This window comes from Gymnodraco acuticeps, unplaced genomic scaffold (genome assembly GCF_902827175.1).
Source record: "Gymnodraco acuticeps unplaced genomic scaffold, fGymAcu1.1, whole genome shotgun sequence".
NCBI lineage: Eukaryota > Metazoa > Chordata > Actinopteri > Perciformes > Bathydraconidae > Gymnodraco > Gymnodraco acuticeps.
In genome coordinates, this window is record NW_022990274.1 from 462,321 (window position 1) to 484,638 (window position 22,318).

Genomic DNA, 22,318 nt, shown 5'->3' on the forward strand with positions numbered 1-22,318 from the left:
GTGTTCCGCACCTCAGTCAGTGTAAGAGTCCACTGTGTGTGTGTGTGTGTGTGTGTGTGTGTGTGTGTGTGTGTGTGTGTGTGTGTGTGTGTGTGTGTGTGTGTGTGGTGTGTGTGTGTGTGTGTGTGTGTGTGTGTGTGTGTGTGTATCTGTGTATCTTTCTAAATGCCAGCTAGTACCTTGCACACCTTGTATCTACTTCATTTTGGATGTTTCTCTGATGTTTTAAAGCAAATTCCCTCTACATGCATGTATTATTTATCCAATATCTTATTTAGTAAACCAATATATTTAGTTTGAGTTGTTCTGTTAATAAAACGAAAGGCAACAAGCACTGAAGTAGGCCTTATACTATAAGCCTGCAAGATATTCCTGTGAAACCACAATTATCATGTATGCAAAGAAACGTGCAGAAGTACGTTAGCTAATGAAATGCAAAAACAAGGCTGTATTATTTCAAATAGTTTCACTGAAGCAGACCTGAGCTCTCAGGTTTTAAAGCAGCCAGCCAGAAGATACAGGACAGCTAGCTATATTATTGGAATTCTTCTCACATTTCAATTTCTATTTGTGCTTTATTTTTACGGTAGGGCTCATGGCACCGGAGACAATTCCCATCAAGCCTCATTCATGATTCATTAGATGTCTCATCATCGATATCAAAAGTCCCATCCAGCCTGACCTTCTGCATGTGTTCTTTGTGCTCTGTAAAGCGAGCAGTTGCAGAAAAGATCTCCAAACATTAGGAATTCTGAGCGACTGTGGAACATGGCATCTCTCGTGAGCTCAAACTGGTCTGTATTGTGTTGTATGTGTGCATGCACAAACACAGCACTGCTCCCATGCACCCCCTCCTGATTTTTGTTCAACATACAAACTAACTCGGGTCATATATGACGACATCTATTTGTGTGTGTGCACATGCATGTACTGTTTGTGTAATTATAACTTGTACAGTCCAGTACCTGTGTTCTGTGTGAGGGAATGCAGAATATTGTTTGTGGCTGCAGGTCACCACAGAGTCACATCAGTTCCACTTCAACACCTGCAGATCTGAGGTCAGCCCGCGGTGGTTGAGCGTGCACCGTCACATGACGCCTACCCCCACCCCCCTTACCTTGCAACCCCCTCACCTTGGCCTTTTTGTCCAGCTCTACCTTCACCAGGGTAGAAGTGAGTTGATGGATAGGGAGCGACAGCATGTGACCCACAACTCAACTCTTTAATGTGCAGCTATTCCCCCCCCACACACCCGCCTACTCATGTGACAGGGCAACTTTACTACGAACACCGTCAATATGCAAACCCCCCATGCTTCTCAATAAATGACACGGAGGAAACATGCAGGAGACGTTTACTTACATTTTCTTTTTGGGGCTTTATGTCACAGTATTTACTATAATAATATAATAATAATATGAGTCTGAATCACTGTTACTCATTCTCATGTGGAATATTTTTTATTTATTAATGTCTTAATTGTTTTTAAGAAATGGAAAAATAAAGAATGAAATATGTTCTTAATAAGATATTGTTCATATAGTATGTTCCAATATGTTATTACATAATCATTATCACTGCTAAGGTTACACTTTTATTTTTAACACAATTAAATACAATTATTTTGTTTGTCTGTCAACATGATTACACAAAAATGACTCTCCATAATTGTGTATGGAACTAGGTAGGCTTGGCAGGGGGATGAAGTCGTTACAATTTGGAGGAGATCAGAACAACAGGGTGGATACACACATTACTCTTATATATTCTACATTTTGTTTTTCACTTATGAAAATAGCCTTGTTCCAGAACTGCCCTTTACCAAGGTCATCCAGTTTATATCTGAGTAATATAAAGCATTTTTCTAAGACAGGAAGAACATTTGTTTTTGCCCATACAGAAATCCCATTTACCCTTGTACTATAAAATGAAACTAATGAAATAAAACTGCACTTTATCTTACAAGTAAATGCAATGTTCAGAAATAAAACATCTTGCTTGCTTATTTGTTATCGTGCATTTAAGCCTTGAGCACTTATACTATCATACTCTAATAACGGCTGTGTATTACGAACACAGAGCAATGTTCTTCTAGTAGGAGCTCCACTCTCTGTCTACATGTTCTGATACAATTTGAGTAAAACTCCATCTGGTCCATCAGATCACTTTTGATATATTGATAGACCTGTGGCCAAATAGATGATGGCTGTACAGTAATGAAAGTACATTATCTGCTCTGTTCTCTTTCAGCAGGGCTATTCAACAGCCAGATTAAATCTAGAAGAGCACCGGAGAGCGAGCCTCGCCGTCTCTGTTAATGAAAGAGAAAAATGATTATTCTACCGGCCCGTGGTTTTGATCTGCTCCAAATCTAATGTCTCCTTCCTCGGCCCATGCTTAAGCCTTTCACTAAGTTTCATAACAATTGGGCCGCTCGTTTCTGCAAGACAAACAAACAACATCTTAAAACATAACCATAAAATATGTTATAAGCTTGTCTAAAAGAAACCATATTCTGTATTTCTATTTCAATAAAGCCTTCTAATTACAAAAGCTCTTCTGTGGGCATTTTTTAAAATCAATATCTGCAAATGAAATTGAAATGGAATTTGTAAAATATTAGCATAAACGTATTTATTGAAGCATACTTCATAATGTAATCTCTCTCTTTAACCGTTTGCAGTGCAACCGTTAGATGGATATTTCAATCGTTTTTTGACAGTAAATAAAGAAAGCAATTCAGACCAGTTGCATGATCAAAGAAAGCGTATACATGTATACATTCTATACATATCATACATTTCACAACTCAAAGCTTCAGTGAAAAGTATTTCATGCTATGCAAGCTTGAAAGTTGACTTTGTAGAAAACAATCCCAAATCCTTCATATTCTCTTAAAGCGAACCCTTTCACAATAAATGTCCTTTTTGCCCGTATTTATAGATTACCAAGGCTGGCTTTAGAATGAGCAAATACCATCTCTCATCTGCTTTTACGGAACTATAAATACAGATTCCAATGCTTCATGGCCTGAATTTGATTCGAAAATCCATTCCCGTCTTTCTCATATCTAATTTGATAAATTACTAGCAATCCCTTAGAGAAAGTCAAATCAATATGACATACCATCAAAGTCAAGTACGTTGAAAGCTGTACTTCTTTATTTTTATTATTTTCCCTGCTCCTGAATTTATCAAATGCATGTTTACTGCGCGCAGTATAAATAAAATTCAGCCTAAGTGGTTGTGCCAGGTCATAGATGCTGGCGCTGGACGGCCTTAATTCCTTCTGTCAGGCAGTAATCAGGTCTGTTTCACATAACGGCCCATTAGTTTAAAGAGCAAAGCTGCTTTCGGCGCTGCTCACAATGGACTGAGAGTGTGTGTGTGTGTGTGTCTGTCTGTCTGTCTGTCTGTCTGTCTGTCTGTCTGTCTGTCTGTCTGTCTGTCTGTCTGTCTGTCTGTCTGTGGCAGAGAGGGGGGGCTGTATGCCAAACGTGAGCTGGCAGAGCTAGCATAGCAGGGCTAGCATAGAGGGAGGGATGTAGACGTGGAAAGAGATATGGAGTTGGAGATAGAGGAGGTGGGAGGGTGTTTGTGAGCGACTCATCCTCCAGAGGAGAAAGAGGCTGACAGGTCAGAGTGTGCCCTGAAGATGTTTCCATTTTAGCTCCATTCAAATCTCTAATCACTGCCCTCTGCATGAACCCGCTCCTCTTTACGGAGAAAATAAAGTCAAAGGAAGTGGTTTGAATGTGCCTCGCCCCCGGTGGCCGCGGCCTTCCAACCGCCTTCCAAGACTTCCAACCGCCTTCCATGACTTCCAACCGCCTTCCATGACTTCCATGCCGTCTCTTTTTGCAGAACTTGAGGGTTTCAAAATGTGTTGACAGGAAGATGATGACTGTCACCACAGAGATGTCACTGTGTCGTTACATCCGGACAGAGATAAACAGGGACACGGTGGGGCAAAGTAACACAAACACGTTGCAGTTTCACAGCCCCAGTGAAAGTTAATTCTGCGGAGTGAGAATGGCTGCTCTGAGCGAGGCAGCGTTTTCTGTCCGTCCACGTCTGGCGGAGAGGAGGGGGGGGCAGGCCAAACACCACTCTAACCCTAATAGCTTAAGACACAGCCAGCATTTGCTTTCATCTCTCAGGGGGAGCGCTGACACAAACCATTGTCGTTCCTCTCCAGCCCCCCCCCCCCCCCTACACACTGCACTTCTCTTGTTGATTCATTTTATTTACTGAATACATTGGAGTCAGAAAACATGTGTGAGAAAGACTCTCAGGAGAAAGGAATCTCAGGAGGGCATGGTAACGAGGCGGCTCATTAATGCCTAAGACATTGTTCGGTTTCAACCGTTCCTTTTGTCAAAAAGGCAGATTTAGTGAGGAACGCCGTGTAACTGAGGGTGACATTTTCAAAATACATAATTATTGCAGTAAAATAATGATTTGAAAAAAGCCTGATTTGTTTGCTGAGTGTGGATGAGAGCAGTATGTGCTCCACGTTCCTATTTCATGTTTCCTTCAGAGTGGACGGGAAGTGGCCCACGCCTCGAGGCCAAACTCTGCTTTTCTGGAAGCTCTTTCTTCTTCCAATCCTCCACCCCATCAGGCTCACTCAGCACAAACCCCCCCCTCCTCACTCGCCCCTTCACCAGCGACATGGCATTTGCACTGCTGAGGAGAATGTGAGCTAATGAAAGTGTAAAGCCTGTGGTCACTAGAGTATAAAATTCACATTTGGCCAAGACCGGCTGTGCAATGTGATATTATGAGCCCCGCCGCACACAGGGAGCGAGGGCTGGAAATAGCTCTCCAACAAGACACAGCCAGGCAAACAAGAGCAGGACGCACACAGCCCAAAGTGTGCTTTTTGTTAAAAAATATGATGTTATAAACTGCAGGTTTACTCGAGTTTCGTTTATTCTCATTCACTTCGGTGGCGGAGTAGTTAAAGTCTCAGGGAGGAATGTGGGACGTCCTGCGGAGAGAAAATTTCGAAGTTGTGACAGGAACCTCAAGGCGGCTCAGTCTTTGTCTGACAGACAGAAGAGAAGCAAGAGAGGAGCGAGAAGCAAGGTACCGTACGCCGCCATCTTGTTTCTTGTATACACGGAGCAGCCGCTCGTATTAAATGGAGTCTGCTGCGGACAGAAATGAGGTCAGAGGCGTAAAGACGTGACGCAACCAGCCCTGGAAACAAAATCATAAGCCTCTTTCTGTTGTGACACACAGTTCCGCAGATGGAGAGATTTCTGTGCAATGACAGAAATGAAAAACGAATTAAATCTTTTTGTGTACCTCTAGCAGTAAATGATCAGAGATTCATCTCCTCACTCAGCATCACCATCTGCTTTTGTAGAAGTTGTTCAAAAAAATATAACGCAGCTCTACTTCACGAGGCGAGACTCAAATTATAACGGCAGGATAAGTTTTGTCAGTGTTTTGTAGGAACAGTAGCTCCACTTCACGCAGGTTAAAAGTTCAGGCGCATTAGGAGCGGCTGACCTATTTTCTCCTCGGAAACTTGGGAATCCATCTTTGTTCAGTTGCTCCCTCCAGCTTCTGTCCACTCAAATTAATCTCTGCTGCCTTTTCCCTCCACTCTGACGCTACGCTTTTCATTAATGTAAAGAGCATTATTAACCATATCATAATACTGCTGCTAACCACTGCCATGATATTATTATACCTTTTTATCTCTGCTAATTACTAATGCCATCTCTTTCATTATAAAATACATACTGACCAGTGTTGGCCCTAACCCTGCAGAACTTTGCACAGTGTTGCACTCATTGTGCCACTATAATATATGTTTCCATTTGTATTTGTTATGTAGTGTTCTCTGTATTGTAGGTCTATAAACAGTATTGAATTTATTTATTTTATTTTAAATGTACACAATTGCCTTATAATGTATCACAGTGTTGTCTTACTTATAATTAATGGACATATTTGGCTGCATGTGCGCATGCTCTATGCTTCATCGTGGCACCATTTATTACGATACATTTGATATTATATTCCTTTTTAAGCGTTACTCTGTATTGCCATTAAACAGGGGTTCTGGCTAACAGCATTGCCACATAATCAACCCCAGAATATTAGAACAAATATTTGTAACTATTTTTGTTTTACCATAAAAGGATAACATCTTAATACTGCCTTACAGCATCAGTGGCAATGTCATGCACACTAATAATAATAAGGGCCCACAGAATGTTTGTAGATCCAATTCCTTTTTGATAGTTAGCAAAAGATGAACCAAAGATATTCATTTAGTTTCCTGTAGTACTATTAATAATGCCGTTACATCTGCTTTCTACTCATATTTAAAAGATATCATATGTGTGGAAATGTCTGCCTCTCTGCAGGGTGACGTGCAAAACACAGCAGACGTTTTGAGACAAAAGGCGCATGAGCATTTTTTTAAGATAAAGATAAATATGAGGCAATTTTGATTGTCACACTGTTTGCAAAGAAATTAAGTAGTGTATCACACAGTTCAAATTGAAAGAGAACTAGTTTAACCGTTAGTGCAACATTAAATACTGCAATATCAATTTCCGTTTAAAGAACATATGAATATTACATATTTATCCAACATCATATGACATCAGATAGGTCCACTATGTTTTTGTATATGCATTTTGATGTTGATTAATTATATATTTTGATTTTGTATACAGTTGAGCTAGTTTTACTGTAAGCCCTCCACATAATACTTCTAGAAGTACTTCCACTCTTTGCTCACTTTTATTAGATTTCATCATAACTCAGTAACTACGTGTTGTATTTGACACTAACCTGGAGTACTGACCTTTCCTCTCTGACCTGACACTGATACACATGGTACTTTCATCCTTTTCTCATGGTGATGATTCATCAGGCTGTGTTTGGGAGGTGGATGCAAACACATCTGAACACGCCTGTTGTTTGGATCTGTGTGCATCATGAAGGGCCGAGCTGGCAATTATAATCAGGCAGGCAGAAATTACAGCCATACCTTTGTGATTGCACGCTATCACGTTTCTGCAGCCGGGAAAACACAAACTGTATGTGGAGCCTCAGTGTTCTGTTCTGCTCACACACACACACACACACACACACACACACACACACACACACACACGCACACGCACACACACACACACACACCATGTATACATCACTTCAGGGGACATTACATTGACTAACATGCATGTCCTGGAGACTTATCCTAACCTTAACCATAACCAACACATGCCTAACCCTTACCCTTAACCTAAACCTAACCAAGTCTTCACCCTAAAATTAATGATTCCCCTCATGGGGACCTCCATTTTGTCCCCATAAGGGAGGCAAGTCCCCACACGTGACTGTGTAAACAGATTTAGGTCCCCACAAGTATAGTAATGCTAGGCCACACACACACACACACACACACACACACACACACACACACACACACACACACACACACACACACACACACACACACACAGCCAGTTCACTCAGTGTGTGTGTGGGCCAGCCTGAGCCACGAAGCAGCGCCCTCAGCTATAGGCCATTTTAATGATAGTCCATCTCCCTCCATCCCATATTTGTATAAGCAGATGATGATGTTTGTGTTTGTCTCAGGTGGACACTACAGTTCATATAACCATTAGACACATTACTCTGGAAAGAGCACAGACGTGATAAACGATCAAACATATGACTTGACTTGATGATGTAATGTGGAGGCCAGAAAACAGGCATATTTGTTACATTATTAAGACAGTACATGTATAAGAGGAAGGATTGCACATTAATGCAATTTTGATATTTTTCTGAATTAAATATATGCATATATCCCATTTTAAACTATATCAAAATGTCTGATACATTTGATTCAATTATTTATTAAAAAGATTCTCATTCAATCAAATGTTCATATAAAGTCATACAGTCACTTCTTGTAATTGATTTAAAATGTCAGGTTACCTTAACTTTGCATATGTAATTCAGAACATGATGCACATTTATGGTCTGTGGTTCTTAAATGTTGCAATATGTTTACATGGATTATGTTCCATTAAGTATTAATCCACGAAAACATTTCAATAAGAGTACAGGCAGTGCTGTGTTATTTCCCAGCATAGAACATTTCCCCTTTTTCTTTAAATAGGTTTGTTTGAATGAAGCTCAAATTAAACGAAGTGAAAAAATACACAATGAATGTATGTATTTAACAATTTAATTTGTGTTCACCATTATAATTTGGTGTACCAGAATTAATGAACAATGCCTATTATATAAAAGCTTTCATGGGAAATTAATGTTGTAGCTGCTCAATTTAATATTTGAACTGTGTTTCCTAAAAACCTCATTAGCTATAGAAATGACCTAATATTGAAACCGTATAAATATTAGCTCTGTATGGTATTTTGTATTGCATTTCAATAATTGGTGGTGTTATTACTCGTTTTAATTATTAGTAGTATTTACTTTATGTTTGGTACATGTCCTCTTCTACACCAAGCATCATGGTATTGGAAAGGGACTTGTTGTTTTCTCTCAACTAAAACATCATACATATTTGCATAAAGCAGGGGGGGGGAACCTCCGGGTCGTATACGGCCCGCGAGACCATTTGGTACGGCCCTCGAGGTAATTTATAAACACAATAAATCTAGACAGCAAAAAAATTAAACAAGTGAGTGCCTGTTTTTCCTGGCCAAGGTCAGGGTCCTTGAACACAACACGAGTCTAACGTGTCATCACGTGGCATATGCCTCGTCTGACGGGTGCAGTTCTGACAGAGAGCACCAGAACGCCGCTCCAGCACTTCAGAAATGGCTGTACCCATAAGGAGCCGTACACATGTCGCAGTTTCTGCGTGGCTGTGTCTTTAGTTGAAAGCCCAGTGGCGATCTGTTCATCTGTCATACTGATCATACAGTCAATACCTTTGTTGTTATTAGCATCTGGTTAGCTAGCTATGCTAACGAATATAAGAAACTTTTTCTACAACCAGTGAGGTAAAGGCACATCTTTATATGATCATTGAAGTTATAAAAAAATAAGAGAATAAAGTAAACCGGTATAAAATACTATATGATGGTAAAAATAAGTTGTTATTAATAAACAAGAATACAGTTTGAAAGGTTAGTGATTTGTAAAATATCCCTAAAAAAAATCTGTTTCCAGTTCTGTTTCATCTGGGTGTTGAGAGATGGATCCATAGATCTCCTAATGATGCTCTCAAAGTGCACCAGATTGATGCTTTTAACTTCAACATTTAAAAACAAAATCTTCCCGGGGGAGCATGCCCAGACCCCCCTAGAGGAGGTTAGGTTCCCCCCCCCCACTTAAATCATGTACACATGGATAGGAAACTAAATACATTTACACACATCTTGTGTCCAATATCTTTCTGTTTTGGTGGTCATGCCACACCGTGCACATAGTAATTTTAAGCAGAGGTCAATCATTTGTACGGCCCTCGGTGGATGTTGAATAAATTGAAATTGCCCTTGAGAGGAAAAAGGTTCCCCACCCCTGGCATAAAGCTTATGTTTTGTGAATTGACTTATGTCCAGTTGCTACAACATGAAGTATAGGCATTTAATTGAAACTTTCCCCCATGTGTATGCCATTGTGTTCAGGCTTCATACTTGAATGTCACTGAACATGAAACATTTATTCTCAAGGCGAAATTGAAACACTTCAAGAATAAAAGGTAAATAAACGACATGTTTCTGCATTTTCCTCTGAGTGGAGATGTTCTCTCGTCCTCGGGTGGGGGAGTGAAGCGTGGCTGGTCACTGGGAGGTCGCTCAGAGAGGGACAGGCGTGTGTGTTCGACACAACTACTGAGAAATGGAGAGCCACATTGGAAATAACCCTCGGATTCACACAAATCAAATCTCACCTCTTGATGTATTTTGGTCACATTGCAGCAGAAGGGGCTTTGGAAAGTGCTGTGTGGAGAAGGTAATGCACTTTCTCTGTGGCTCTGCCCTTTTCCATCACAGCTTTAGGTCCACACTTCAATCGCAGTGCTGGAGTAGTATTTTCTCTGACATGCTGCCCCCCCGGTGCTTTTCCATGTCCTGAACTATTATGCGGTAGAATCACACTTTATACCAATGACTGCCTCAGCCTCTTAACCTTCTTCAGAGGAGGGGAAGGACTCAACAGGTGAACGCCTTGGACTCCTTTCATTTGCCTTTGTATTCATTTCCCCTGGTAGTATTGTGGGGGGGGGGGGGGGGGTTATCTTAAATAGTGTGGAAGGGGTACTGATCTTAAATAGTGTGGAAGCACAGCCAACATATATATATATATATGTTATATTTAAAGAAATCCTGACAGAGCAGAGGTTTGCTAAAAATCCTCAAGCCACAAGGTCAACGTTACAATATTTCCATATAGTCCTCATTCCCGCTGTCATATAAAAGCAATTCAATGCAGTAACATTTTATATAATTCCCCATGAGACCTTTTTTTTCAGTCATAAAATACAAATTGAAAAAAGTGATACAAGTCATTTGTCTATTTATTTTACACAATTGTAAATTGTATATATTTATTTTTTTAAATATATAATTGATCTTACCTTAGAGCTACCTATGAGTATGTTTAATTTTCATACAAATATTTCCATATGAATAATTAAACAATATACCTTTGAGTATTTGTTTCAACAGATAAACAATTTAAATGTAGTGTAAAATCAAAATCACATTTAATAGTGATAAAAGCTAAAGAAAATGTGGTTTATTTAATTTCACTATCATAATATAATTTGTTAACGCCCTAAAGAATATTTTTTACATTTTTTCTATTTGATTGCTTTTCAATTTTTTATTGCAAAATTCTAAATTACATTTCATTGTGAGAAACAATTAAATACTTTAGCAAACACAAGTCATATACAATTAAAGTGTAAGCACATTTTAATTCCAATTTCAAATTCTCAATGACATTACTCCATGGAGGAGTTGGCCATTGCATTTCACTTTTTTATTTTAAAAGACTTAAAAAAAGTTTTATTGTAATAAATGTACTTTTGCATATTTATCAATTGTTCAATATCAAAAGTCGTATTGTATACATTTAAATGTTGAAATACTGTATTAAAGTAACATTTTATTGTGGAAAAGTAACCCTTCAAATAATAAAAGCAACCAACAATTGATTTTATTAAAAATACTGAATTTAAAAAGTCAATGACTGCATTATGAACTTTAGTCAGCTGTGGCCGAATGAGTGAACACTCTGTAACTCACACAAACACAAGGCCCTGATCCAAAGCTGTTTCAGCCGAACTTTTTCGTTTTTAAAATACGTCAAAACTTCCTCTTCCTCTAACCCATGCAGTGCAGACACCCCATGGCAGGGATTAATGACGGGGTCGATTAGTCTGACTGACGGTATGATGGGATGGCGCCCGCTCTGTACGGTAGACGGCACACTCGCTCCACATTAGATCAGCAGAGGCCTAATGGCTGCTGCTGGCGGTGACACCACGGAGCAGTGTGTGGGCTGACCGAGCACTCACCTCTCCCTAAACACTTATTTATTTATTTCCTCTGTTGGATTAAAGCGCTTTTGTGCAGATAACCTACATAGCAGCTTGGTACTGGGCGACAGGCTCCTTGATACAGATATGATGATGCAGATATGATGATGGCGCTCACAAACCAACACAATGGAGGCTCAATCAGTCGCCTCGGAACAGATCATTACAGAAATATCCTGCATACTCTTGATGGAGCTGCTTTGAGTTTGGCCTTTGAAGCACGGCATGCTATAGAGAATAACCTGGTGGCCTAATCAAAACCAAATGATTTCCATATCATAAACCGGGGGTCGTCATTCTCCAGGTTTCTTGACATTGAGGGCTCAGTCAGGTTGTCTGCTGTTGTTTTCAGCGTGATTCACCTGGTAACAGATGTGATTATTATTACCCATAATGCAAAGTTTTAAACACTTGTAAAAATGTGCCTTTGACAGAGCTGTAAGGACTCAAGGTGAGAGACACTTGAAACTGTGTTTTCATGAACTGGTACATTTTCATTTTCGGCTATTCTGCTTTAATAGTCTTCTTAAAGACTTCTGTAAATAAAACTTTATAAATATAAAACATTACATTTCTTAAGTAACCTGCTTTGTCTATTTTAGTAACTTCTACATTTACCAAAGGTTAGCATTCATTTGCAGATTTAAACATGAGACTTTAGAAAACCCAATCATTTTCTTAAAGTAAGTCGTTAACTGGGGAATTATTCTGGTCATATTTATTGATTCAATAATACTTTAAATGCTGTTTACCAAACAAGTGTTTTTCTCTCATTCCCCGACACAGAAATCTCCACTTACGAATCAATACAAATACACCAAACTGTCTGAAGGGCTTTACAGGGGGTGTGTACATATATCTGTTACAGACGGATCTATAGAACATTATATCATCAAAAACATGGATAAATAATTATATTTAATGGGTATTCTAAGTATTTTTCTTTATTTATTGATTACCAAGACATTTCTAAAGTTTCCTTTTAAAACAACATTTAAAAATAATTTAAAACCTGGTTTTATTTGTATTAATAATTTTGAATTAAGAAAAATCAAAAGGTGGCCATTTGGAAAACTTTAAAATGTTCTCAGTCATTTTTCAAAGCCATTCATAAAGCTTTTTTTAAATGTATTTTAGTTGTGTTTTATGCGGGGCAAGGTTTGGGTGATAAGTAAAGTTGGTGTTGGTTTCTGTAGTACTGTGTGTATATATATATGGTTTATACATGGGTATTACAGATATTTATTTGCATGCGTGTACACTTAAAATTATGAAAATCAACAATTAGTTTCATATACAAATTGAAATGAACTTTTAGTATTATAATATGGGAGTTATGCACATGTGGATTTTTAGTATTTCCTAAAAATATTCTCTCAAAATGTTTCTTGTTCCACTTAATTGTTGATTTTATATATGTATAATTTGTGTGTTATGTATAATAATAATAATAGATTTAATTTGTTAGCGCTTTTATGTATGTATGTATGTATGTATGCATACATGTATATATCATTTATGTATTCATTTATTATTTATGTATTCATTTATTATTATTATTATTATTATTATTTATTATTCATTTATATTAAAATAATTCTATATAAATGTGAAAATGCTGTGAACTTTCATCAAATTAAGGAAAAAGTATTCATATTATTTACAGATATAATTCTTACTCTCTGAATATTGGATATGAATGGTTGCTTTTTGTTCTTTTCTGTAAGAATATTTGTATTGCAGAAAATGGTTGTTCAAACCACATTGGCATAACAAAGCAAATTAATGGTTGCTTTTGGCTGTTTTTTAAATTAGAGTACGGCGTGCCGTCCCATAGTCCTCGTTAAAAAGATTACGCATCTTTTTATGGGCTTCTTTTTTAAAATATTTGTATAGTTATTTTTGTTATATGTATTTGACAACTCCATTAAAACATGTGACTTTGCAGATTGAGATTTAACACCAGGTAATACAATACACTGCGCTGTCAAAGAGTAAACCCCCTAACTTGTCCAAGTCAAAATGAACTCTGAACCATTGATCTATGACTATACAAATGTGCAGTTATATTCTTATACCAAATACATATTACTATATTTATATTGTAATATCATGTATTACACATCTTTAAATCATGAATGTTTGAGACTGGGTACTATTGTAGTTTTACGTAAAAAAAAATGTAAAATTGAATAATTTTTGAATTATGATATTATTACTTTGACATAAATATCAGAACCTCTACTCTACTAATTGAAGTTAATGTTTTTACCTGTTGTGAAGTATTACTCTTACAGCATGCTGTATAGTATAGTAATGCTAGGCCACACACACACACACACACACACACACACACACACACACACACACACACACACACACGCACAAAACGGAAACATACATGCTGCTCATTGCCCGTATTCAAACCCTCACAATGTGCTTCAAAATAAAAAGTAATGTGTATTTCCACCCCGTGATTCAGATCGCTCAAACAAGTCATCTGTTCTTCCTGAAACCTTGCTACACCCTTTGACCAAGTTTAAAAAAATCAGGGGAGAAGTCGTTTTTTTCCGTAATCCTGCTTCCATACAGACAAACAAAACAAAGCGAAAAGAGGACTTTGGTGGCGTAGGCACAAATATGTAGTTGTTGACAAAGCCTAAAAGAGTTGAGGACGATTAGATAGTGAATACACATCCCACAGAGCTTTATGTGAGAGTAAAGCAGCCCATAATGATATGATGACAACACACTGTGGCCCCGGTGCTTGTCGGCATTAGAGGGTGAAGGGTCTGTCTCAGAGGCCTCCGAGGAATTACTGTACGCCTTTAAGGCTCTCAGGGGAGAAAACGCACACACAGGACTACGGACAGTTTTGACACGAAACACAAACTGCTTCACATGTTCCAGCATCACGGGGGAATCGTTAATGTGGAAGAAAGGCCCCTTGTGTAATGTCTAATGTAGGTCTGTGTGTTCTGATTGATGGAGCGCTGCCCGCCCTGCTGAGGGCAGCACCGGCCCAGCACAACGCCACATGCCAAACCAGGGCAAGCACAGATTACCCAGTTAGGGTCTCAGATAAAAGGGTGTGTGTTCGTGGTGGCTCATGACGTGGAATTAGTTTTTCAGGAGATCAGGATTGGAGGAATGTCAAACATTGCCTTAGTGTGTTTAACCCCACTGTCGTGATCGGGTCAAATCTGACCGATTTAGTTTCTTACATTTGATTTCTTCAAGGCCTCATGATGTCCTCCACAGTCGGCATTTGAACACAAACATCGCAATTACTTTCATTGAATTTTGAGGTTTAGTCAACACCGTTTCCGATCAAAAATGACCGCCATAGGAAATGAATGGGTAACCCTCGGTTATGTTCATCATCAGATACACACCCATATATCAACAACTATGTTCATTTTGAAAAACACTATCAGTTTCTGTTCTTTGTATATTTCCTGCAGTCACAGTAAGACATTGTTTACAGCTTGAAAGTACATTTTGGTGATGATTAATGTTTTTTGTGTTACTGTAAGATCAGTTCAAACAGACCGGGAACACCAAAGTGAGGGGGAGAAACGCGCACGACAAGAAGGTTAAAGAGACGTCACAACATGTAATATGAAATAAGAAGAGACAAATCAGTGCTGTGAGCTGAAGGCTTCCTGACAGCTGGCACTCTCCGGTCTGCAGGAAGTTAGTTAAACTAACTTCAGTGTGGCCGACATCGAGCGTTCGCCATGGCGGCTATGATGAACTCGGCATGAACTCCGGATGAACCCACATGTATGGGCGGTATCTGGGCAGATCGGGCCGCGTGATTGGAGGAGATCAGTAGATTACTGAAGCCTGGTCTGGCTGCCACCGCTGCCCCCGCCGTGTCAGAACAACGTAATCGCTCCAAAAGCTTTTTAATGATCTTATACAATGTGATGTGTCTAGCTGCCAGACTATGTGAGATAAAAGGGCCAACAAACCGAGCAGTTAGGACTTATGTGTTGTTTTTGTCTTATTGTTGGTTTTTACTGTTATTTATGTATGAATAATGAATGATGCTGTATGAGACATGCGAGACAGTCAGATTCTGTCCTGGTTCAATAAATGATATATGGAATATATTCATGATTGTGTCATTGTTCTCCTGCAAAATAATAATAATAATATATTAAAACAAATATGTAAATAATAAATATATATGTTGGGTTTATTTTGCATGCTGAACATATTACCAAAAATGTGTTTTATTTGTGTACAAACAAATATGTTTACATATTTATTATATATTATTAATACAATCGTAATACATGTAGCCAATTATTTATTATAGCAGAGTAATATTACTGAACCTCATTCAAAAGTTAAAATTAACTAAATAGTTAATGAATAAAAAAAGAATGTGTCCCTCTGCTTTTATTGTATACATATGGATACTTTGCTATTATGTATCGATGTTTAAAATTACATTTATATTATTTAATGAAATACTTTTGATTTGCCCAAACCATTTAATTTCTCTTGTCATTACATGTATGTGTTACTATTAAGCATGTCCAAGCATATCAAACATTGTATTTGTCAAATGATACATTTATTAAAAAAATGTTGATTTAAATTAATGAAATTCATAAAAATCAAACTACAGCTGATAACTTATCAGAATCAGTAACTTTCATCTGTAGATATATGTTATGTTCTGCCATTCTTCATTTCTATTATTTATAGAAATACTTTTTTTTATTATAGCAAAAATATTACGCATACACATATAATATGTATATGATATACATTTGTTGTAATGTAGTAAATAATAACTCCTCTTAAACCTGCTAAAATAATTGACAGAATAGTTACAGATATAATCACGACACTGTATATTCCACACTGTGTGCGTGTGCGTGCACAACAGCATGCTGTAAGAGTAATACTTCACAGGTAAAAACGTTAACTTCAATTAGTAGAGTAGAGGTTCTGATATTTATGTCAAAGTAATAATATCAAAATTCTAAAATAATTCTAAAATGTATTGCATACATTTGTTTAATGTAAAACTACAATAGTACCCAGTCTCAAACATTCATGATTTAAAGATGTTTAATACATTATATGACAATATAAATATAGTAATATGTATTTGGTATAAGAATATAACTTATGATTTACAGTGTGTGCACATTTTTATTGGCAATATACAGTATTATGTAAAATAAATCATAAAATCATGTTTATTATGCTGTACAATTATTAAGAGTACCTGTGTACTCTCATGTTCCGATTAACCCAGCTTCCCCAAATGTCTTTCTTTTTGGTGTCTATATACGCCGGGATCCGGAGTCATGGATGATCCTGCGGTCCTGTGTCCTGGATCGCGAGCCCTGGATCTTGAGTCGTGGCTGTGGTCCTGGATCATAGGTCCTGGATGGATATCCTCGTGGATTCATCTTCCTATTATACACACATGCATTTCCAAATATTTGGACTACCTATGTTGCAAATGTATTATCTTTTCAATTTACACACGGCATCTATTGCACGTCTGTCCGTCCTGGGAGAGGGATCCCTCCTCTGTTGCTCTCCCTGAGGTTTCTCCCATTTTTCCCTTTAAACTGTGGGTTTTCTTCGGAAGTTTTTCCTTGTACGATGTGAGGGTCTAAGGACAGAGGGTGTCGTATTGTCATACTGATATTCTGTACAAACTGTAAAGTCCACTGAGACAAATGTAACATTTGTGATATTGGGCTATATAAATAAACATTGATTGATTGATTGATTAAAAATACATGTGTAATATTTGTTTAATTAGAAACATGATTCATGTCATGTCAATAGTATATGACGTTTACTGTGATAAATGGATGTTTTCGTAGCGTGACGCCTCTGAAGTCACTCCAGGTCGGCGTGCCCTCTGCTTCACCCTGATTTTAGAGATTAAAAAACAAAACAAAAACCAACGTATCCCAAAACCTCGTGGCCTCGTGACCGAGTGAGCGTGCCGTCAGGGTTCATGCAGAGTTGAGCGGTGCTGATGCAGATCTGCGTGACAGGCCGCGGTGCTGAGGCTGTGCTGATGATGCAGAGGAAGAGGAACAGTTGGGGGGGGGGGCAGCTCCCTCCTCTGCCACACTAACCCCTGCCTGAACCTGGAATGTGTCTGTCCCACGGGCCTTTTCCTCACCCCCAACACTCACCAGCCTCGCCCCCCCAGCCGTCCACTGTCCCAACAACAATGTCCACCAGAGCAAATGCACGCAGAGATTCCCTCTCTTTTGACCCGTCCATCTCCTCCTTTCTCTCGCTCTGCTTCGACATGTCCCTCCGAGCCAAAAGTTGAGAGTGAGGTAAAAAGATGGAGGGTACATGCTTTTTTTATGAATGATTTATTCTGGGCTGCTTTAAAGTATATTAGACTTCATTTGAGGTTTCTTGAATCTCCTGAGTCATTGAAATCTTATTTTAATTATTACAATGATTAAATGATGAACTGTATCTTAAAGTGTGAAACTATATGAAGGGATGTCTGTGTGATATGATATTTGATTGGAGGACTGGCTTATCTAAAGCCAGTTGAGTAGCACTTGAAATGTTTTGGCTCTATGAAACCTGATGTACTTATATTATTCAAGTGTGTGTCTTCCTGGTCGAATGCACTTATTGTCACTTTGGATAAAAGCGTCAGCTAAATGTAATGTAATGTAATAATAACTACTGCCCCTCAAAAAAGTAAAATCAATGGATCAGAAGTTATACAAAGTTGCGCAGCACAAAAAAAGAGGACCCGTGTATAGGAAACCATGCAGCCATGTACAAAAAATATATTTAACAAATAAAATGTTTTCTACCAACTATCATTCATGATTTGTTGTGTGCATCATAAAAATATTAATAATTGACATTTTTACAGCTTGATATGACACATTTGTACATACAGACTTTTTTTGAAGTAGGTAAAATCTTCCCAAATCTAATCTTCCTGGTTTATACATGTTGTTAGTTATATATTCAATTTTTTTTAATGATTTTATTTTAGATTTTGAATTAAGAAAAAGGTGGCCATTTGGAAAACGTTAAATAGTTTCTCAGTCATGTTTAAAATCCATTCATATAGTTTCTATTCATCTTGTTTCATTTCAGTGTTTGTTTGAGCAGGGCAAGGCAAGGTTTGTGTTGGGTTTTAATGGAGGTCAGTTGACTGTATGTCAGTGTGAATTGAGTTTGACCCCCCAGAAGTAAACCTGACTACAGCTGAGTGTGTGAGCGGAGGGTGCACTGTCGGGCCCAGCCGCTGTGGGGGGGGGGCGCTCTAACCCCACGGTGCAGGCGCTCTTGATTGGGCCTTTTAGCTCCGTTGCTCTTAAGCAGGATTTAGCATGAGGCAACAGCTGGCACAAGTTTATGGATGGAGGCGGTTTGTGGAGGAAAGGGGGGGTGGGGGTACAAGCAGTTTTTCACCCGTCTTTCTATTTCTCTCAGATAATCCCGACACCCTGACCCTTGAACGAAGTCTCCAGGCACCGTGGAGGCCGGCGGCAGGGATTGGGCATAATCAATGACAGCAGTGAAGAGATGAAGCTGCGTAAAGCTGCATCACGGTCACCGGGCAACAACAACCCTGGCTTTGTATTGGTGGGAAAACCTTCAAAAACTGGAAATTGAATTTCAATCCTTCATATTTGTTTTTCTATACTTTTGTCTTTTAGCAAATTACATCCCCCACATTGCAGTTTACTACATATTTACTGTTGTACATTTCATTATCAAATCATTGAATCCTTATATTTATTATCAGAATCCAAAAGTTTGGAACCATACGAGTGGGTTTGTGGGTAATAATTACTGCCCCTCGTAGTAAATAAATACATCTAAAAATCACTGGATTAATAAACGTATCCATCCAGAACGTCCCAGGACGCGTGGGTAGAAAAACCAGCCAACTGTCTTCTAACATTGACTAAATCACTTTTTTTTAATACAATGTATGCAGTCATTTACAGTGTTTGTGTGAAAAGTTTGAGCGCATTGCATAATGACAAATTATATTTGTACATACTCAAAATGGTGTATTTAATATACCAAGTAAAATGGATGTAAATTAGAATCAATACAAAAAGTATTTAATTGTAATGAACTTTTTTAAGCGACATGTCAATGTATTTTTATGTTATATATGAATTTAAATTCATTAAATCAAATGACAAAATATGTTGAATAATATTTATTTATATATTCATATTTGATATGTAATACTTTTATTTACATTTATTTAACACAATTATTGCTTGACAAATAAACTGTGTTCCCTTTTACCTTTTATTTTTAAAGTTTCGTTACATAATATTTGTACAGCATTTCCTTATAACATCACAACTGAAACATACAAATAAATGAAGAATCAATAGGAGGTTGTGTTTTATGCAAATGTGTTCCTTGTGTTTAAATGTGACTTTTAAAACTGAAAATATCCACAACAGCTAACTGACTTATTCAATGTGTTTAATGCAAATCCTTCTAATGCGTGTACAGAATTCCATGATTAGCTCTCTTTGATTTGGATTCAATGGATCAGGTTTACAATATATCAACAACTCTAATCCTGTGTAATGTTTGTGTGTCAGTTTGATGGATGATTCCGCTGTTATCTGCACAGAATCTTTCACAGGAATACGGCTCTCTGAGCTCTGCACGGGAAACATGACGGACAGTGATGTGAAGATCTATAAACATTCAGCTTCATGACTTACAGGCAGAACACAAGCTGTCATCAGGAGAAGAAGACACCTTAAAGAGTCAGTAGGGAAATAAGAGGACGTCACTTTATTTCTAAAAGATATATTTATCAGAAACTTCCAGTTTTATTTGTTTTTTAACATTACTGTAAAACTGTTGGGGGCACAACTTATTTTTATAAGCAATTTTTGTATATATTGGATACAGATAGGACTAAGGCATTTACTTGGATGTATTGCTTAGACCAGGGGTGGGGAACCTTTTTCCTCTCAAGGGCCAATTCAATGTTTTCAACATCCTCCGAGGGTCGTACAAATTATTGAGCTCTGCTTAAAAAAACAAAAATCACAGCCCATTCATTTGGCCTTTCTTTCATGCTGTGCAAAGAAAAAGCAACCTCTTAATCCAGATATTTTACCATGACCAGCGCATGCATGCACGTGCACGGTTGTGGCATGACCAGCCAAACAGAAAGATATGGACACAAGATGTGTGCAAATGTATTTAGTTTGCTATTGTGATCATGATTTAAGTGGGGGGGGACCTAACCTCCTCTAGGGGGGTCTGGGGGCATGCTCCCCCGGGAAGATTTTTTTTTAAATGTTGAAGTTAAAAGCATCAATCTGGTGCACTTTGAGAGCAACATGAAGAGATCTCTGGAAACAGAAATGGAAGCAGATTTACTTTTTCTTTATGGATATTTTACAAATCACTCTCCTTTCAAACTGTATTGTTGTTTATTAATAACTGTTTTTTACTGTCATAGTATTTTACACCTGTAAAACATTTTCTTGTTTTTTGATAACTATAATGATCATATAAAGATGTGCCTTTACCTCACTGGTTGTAGAAAAAGCTTCTTATATTCGTTAGCATAGCTAGCTAACCAGATGCTAATAACAACAAAGTTATTGACTGTATGATCGGTATGACAGATGAACAGATCGCCACTGTGCTTTCAACTAAAGACACAGCCACGCAAAAACTGCGGCATGTGTACCGCTCCTTATGGGTGCTGCCATTTCTGAAGCGGCGTTCTGAGAGGCTTCTCAATACTCAAATTTCCCCTCCTCGACTCCTCGGTCCTCGGTCCTCCGGTAGTGACCCGGAAATTAATTTCAGCGCGCCATTTTGAAGGACATCTAATTTCTCTAAATGCACACCGAGGACCCGGGGCCCAGTCCAATAGTCCATTTAGCTTAGGAACCTTCCTAACGGAGTGAAATGACCCGGAAGTACGTCACTGGCAGCCATGATAAGTGCCGTTCCAATTCTCCAAACGAAAGGAAAGGAGGTTTCAAACTTCCTTTATAACCTCCTTTAGCTTAGGAACCACTGGACCTCCCTAGCCGAAAGGAGAGGAGAAAACGCTGCCCCACAATGCATTGCAGCCGCAGCATTTGCCGTCACTCAACAGTCGGCCGTTCACGGACACAAACGATAATGGGAGAAATGATATCATGAAAGTTACGGTGCTTATTAAGCATTTTAAAACGTATGTGGTAAGTTGCCAAAGTGATTTGTTTTGAACGTTCATCAGTATTATAATCAAAAAGAAATATGAACGTTAGTTTTTACTGAAATGATCAAATAAAGTCAACATTTCACTGAGCTGTGTGGGGTTTGTTCAACTTTTAAAAGATGTTTGAATGGTGATATACACAGTGATAGATGTTAAGGACTAACGTTTATAATAAATACATTTGTATTTATTTAAAGATCTTTTAATAGTTCATACAATCATACGTATTGGGATCATTTGTATTAATGTGGACCGGAGGGAGAGGGTGACGAGGAGCATAAGTTTCACTTTCCTTTTTTATTTAAACTCCAACTTTGGTCATGAAGAATATGTTTCTCTGTTGTCCACGTTCATAAAGCATAAAGCAACAGCATCAGAGCACGGTGCAGAGTCTCTAGATGAGTCCCTCGTTCTTTTTAAACATCCATGTTGTAGTCCGCTGTATAGAAAACTGTAGTTTCCATAGTTTCCCCACAGCAGCAGACGCACACAATGACGTCCGCTGGCGCATCATAA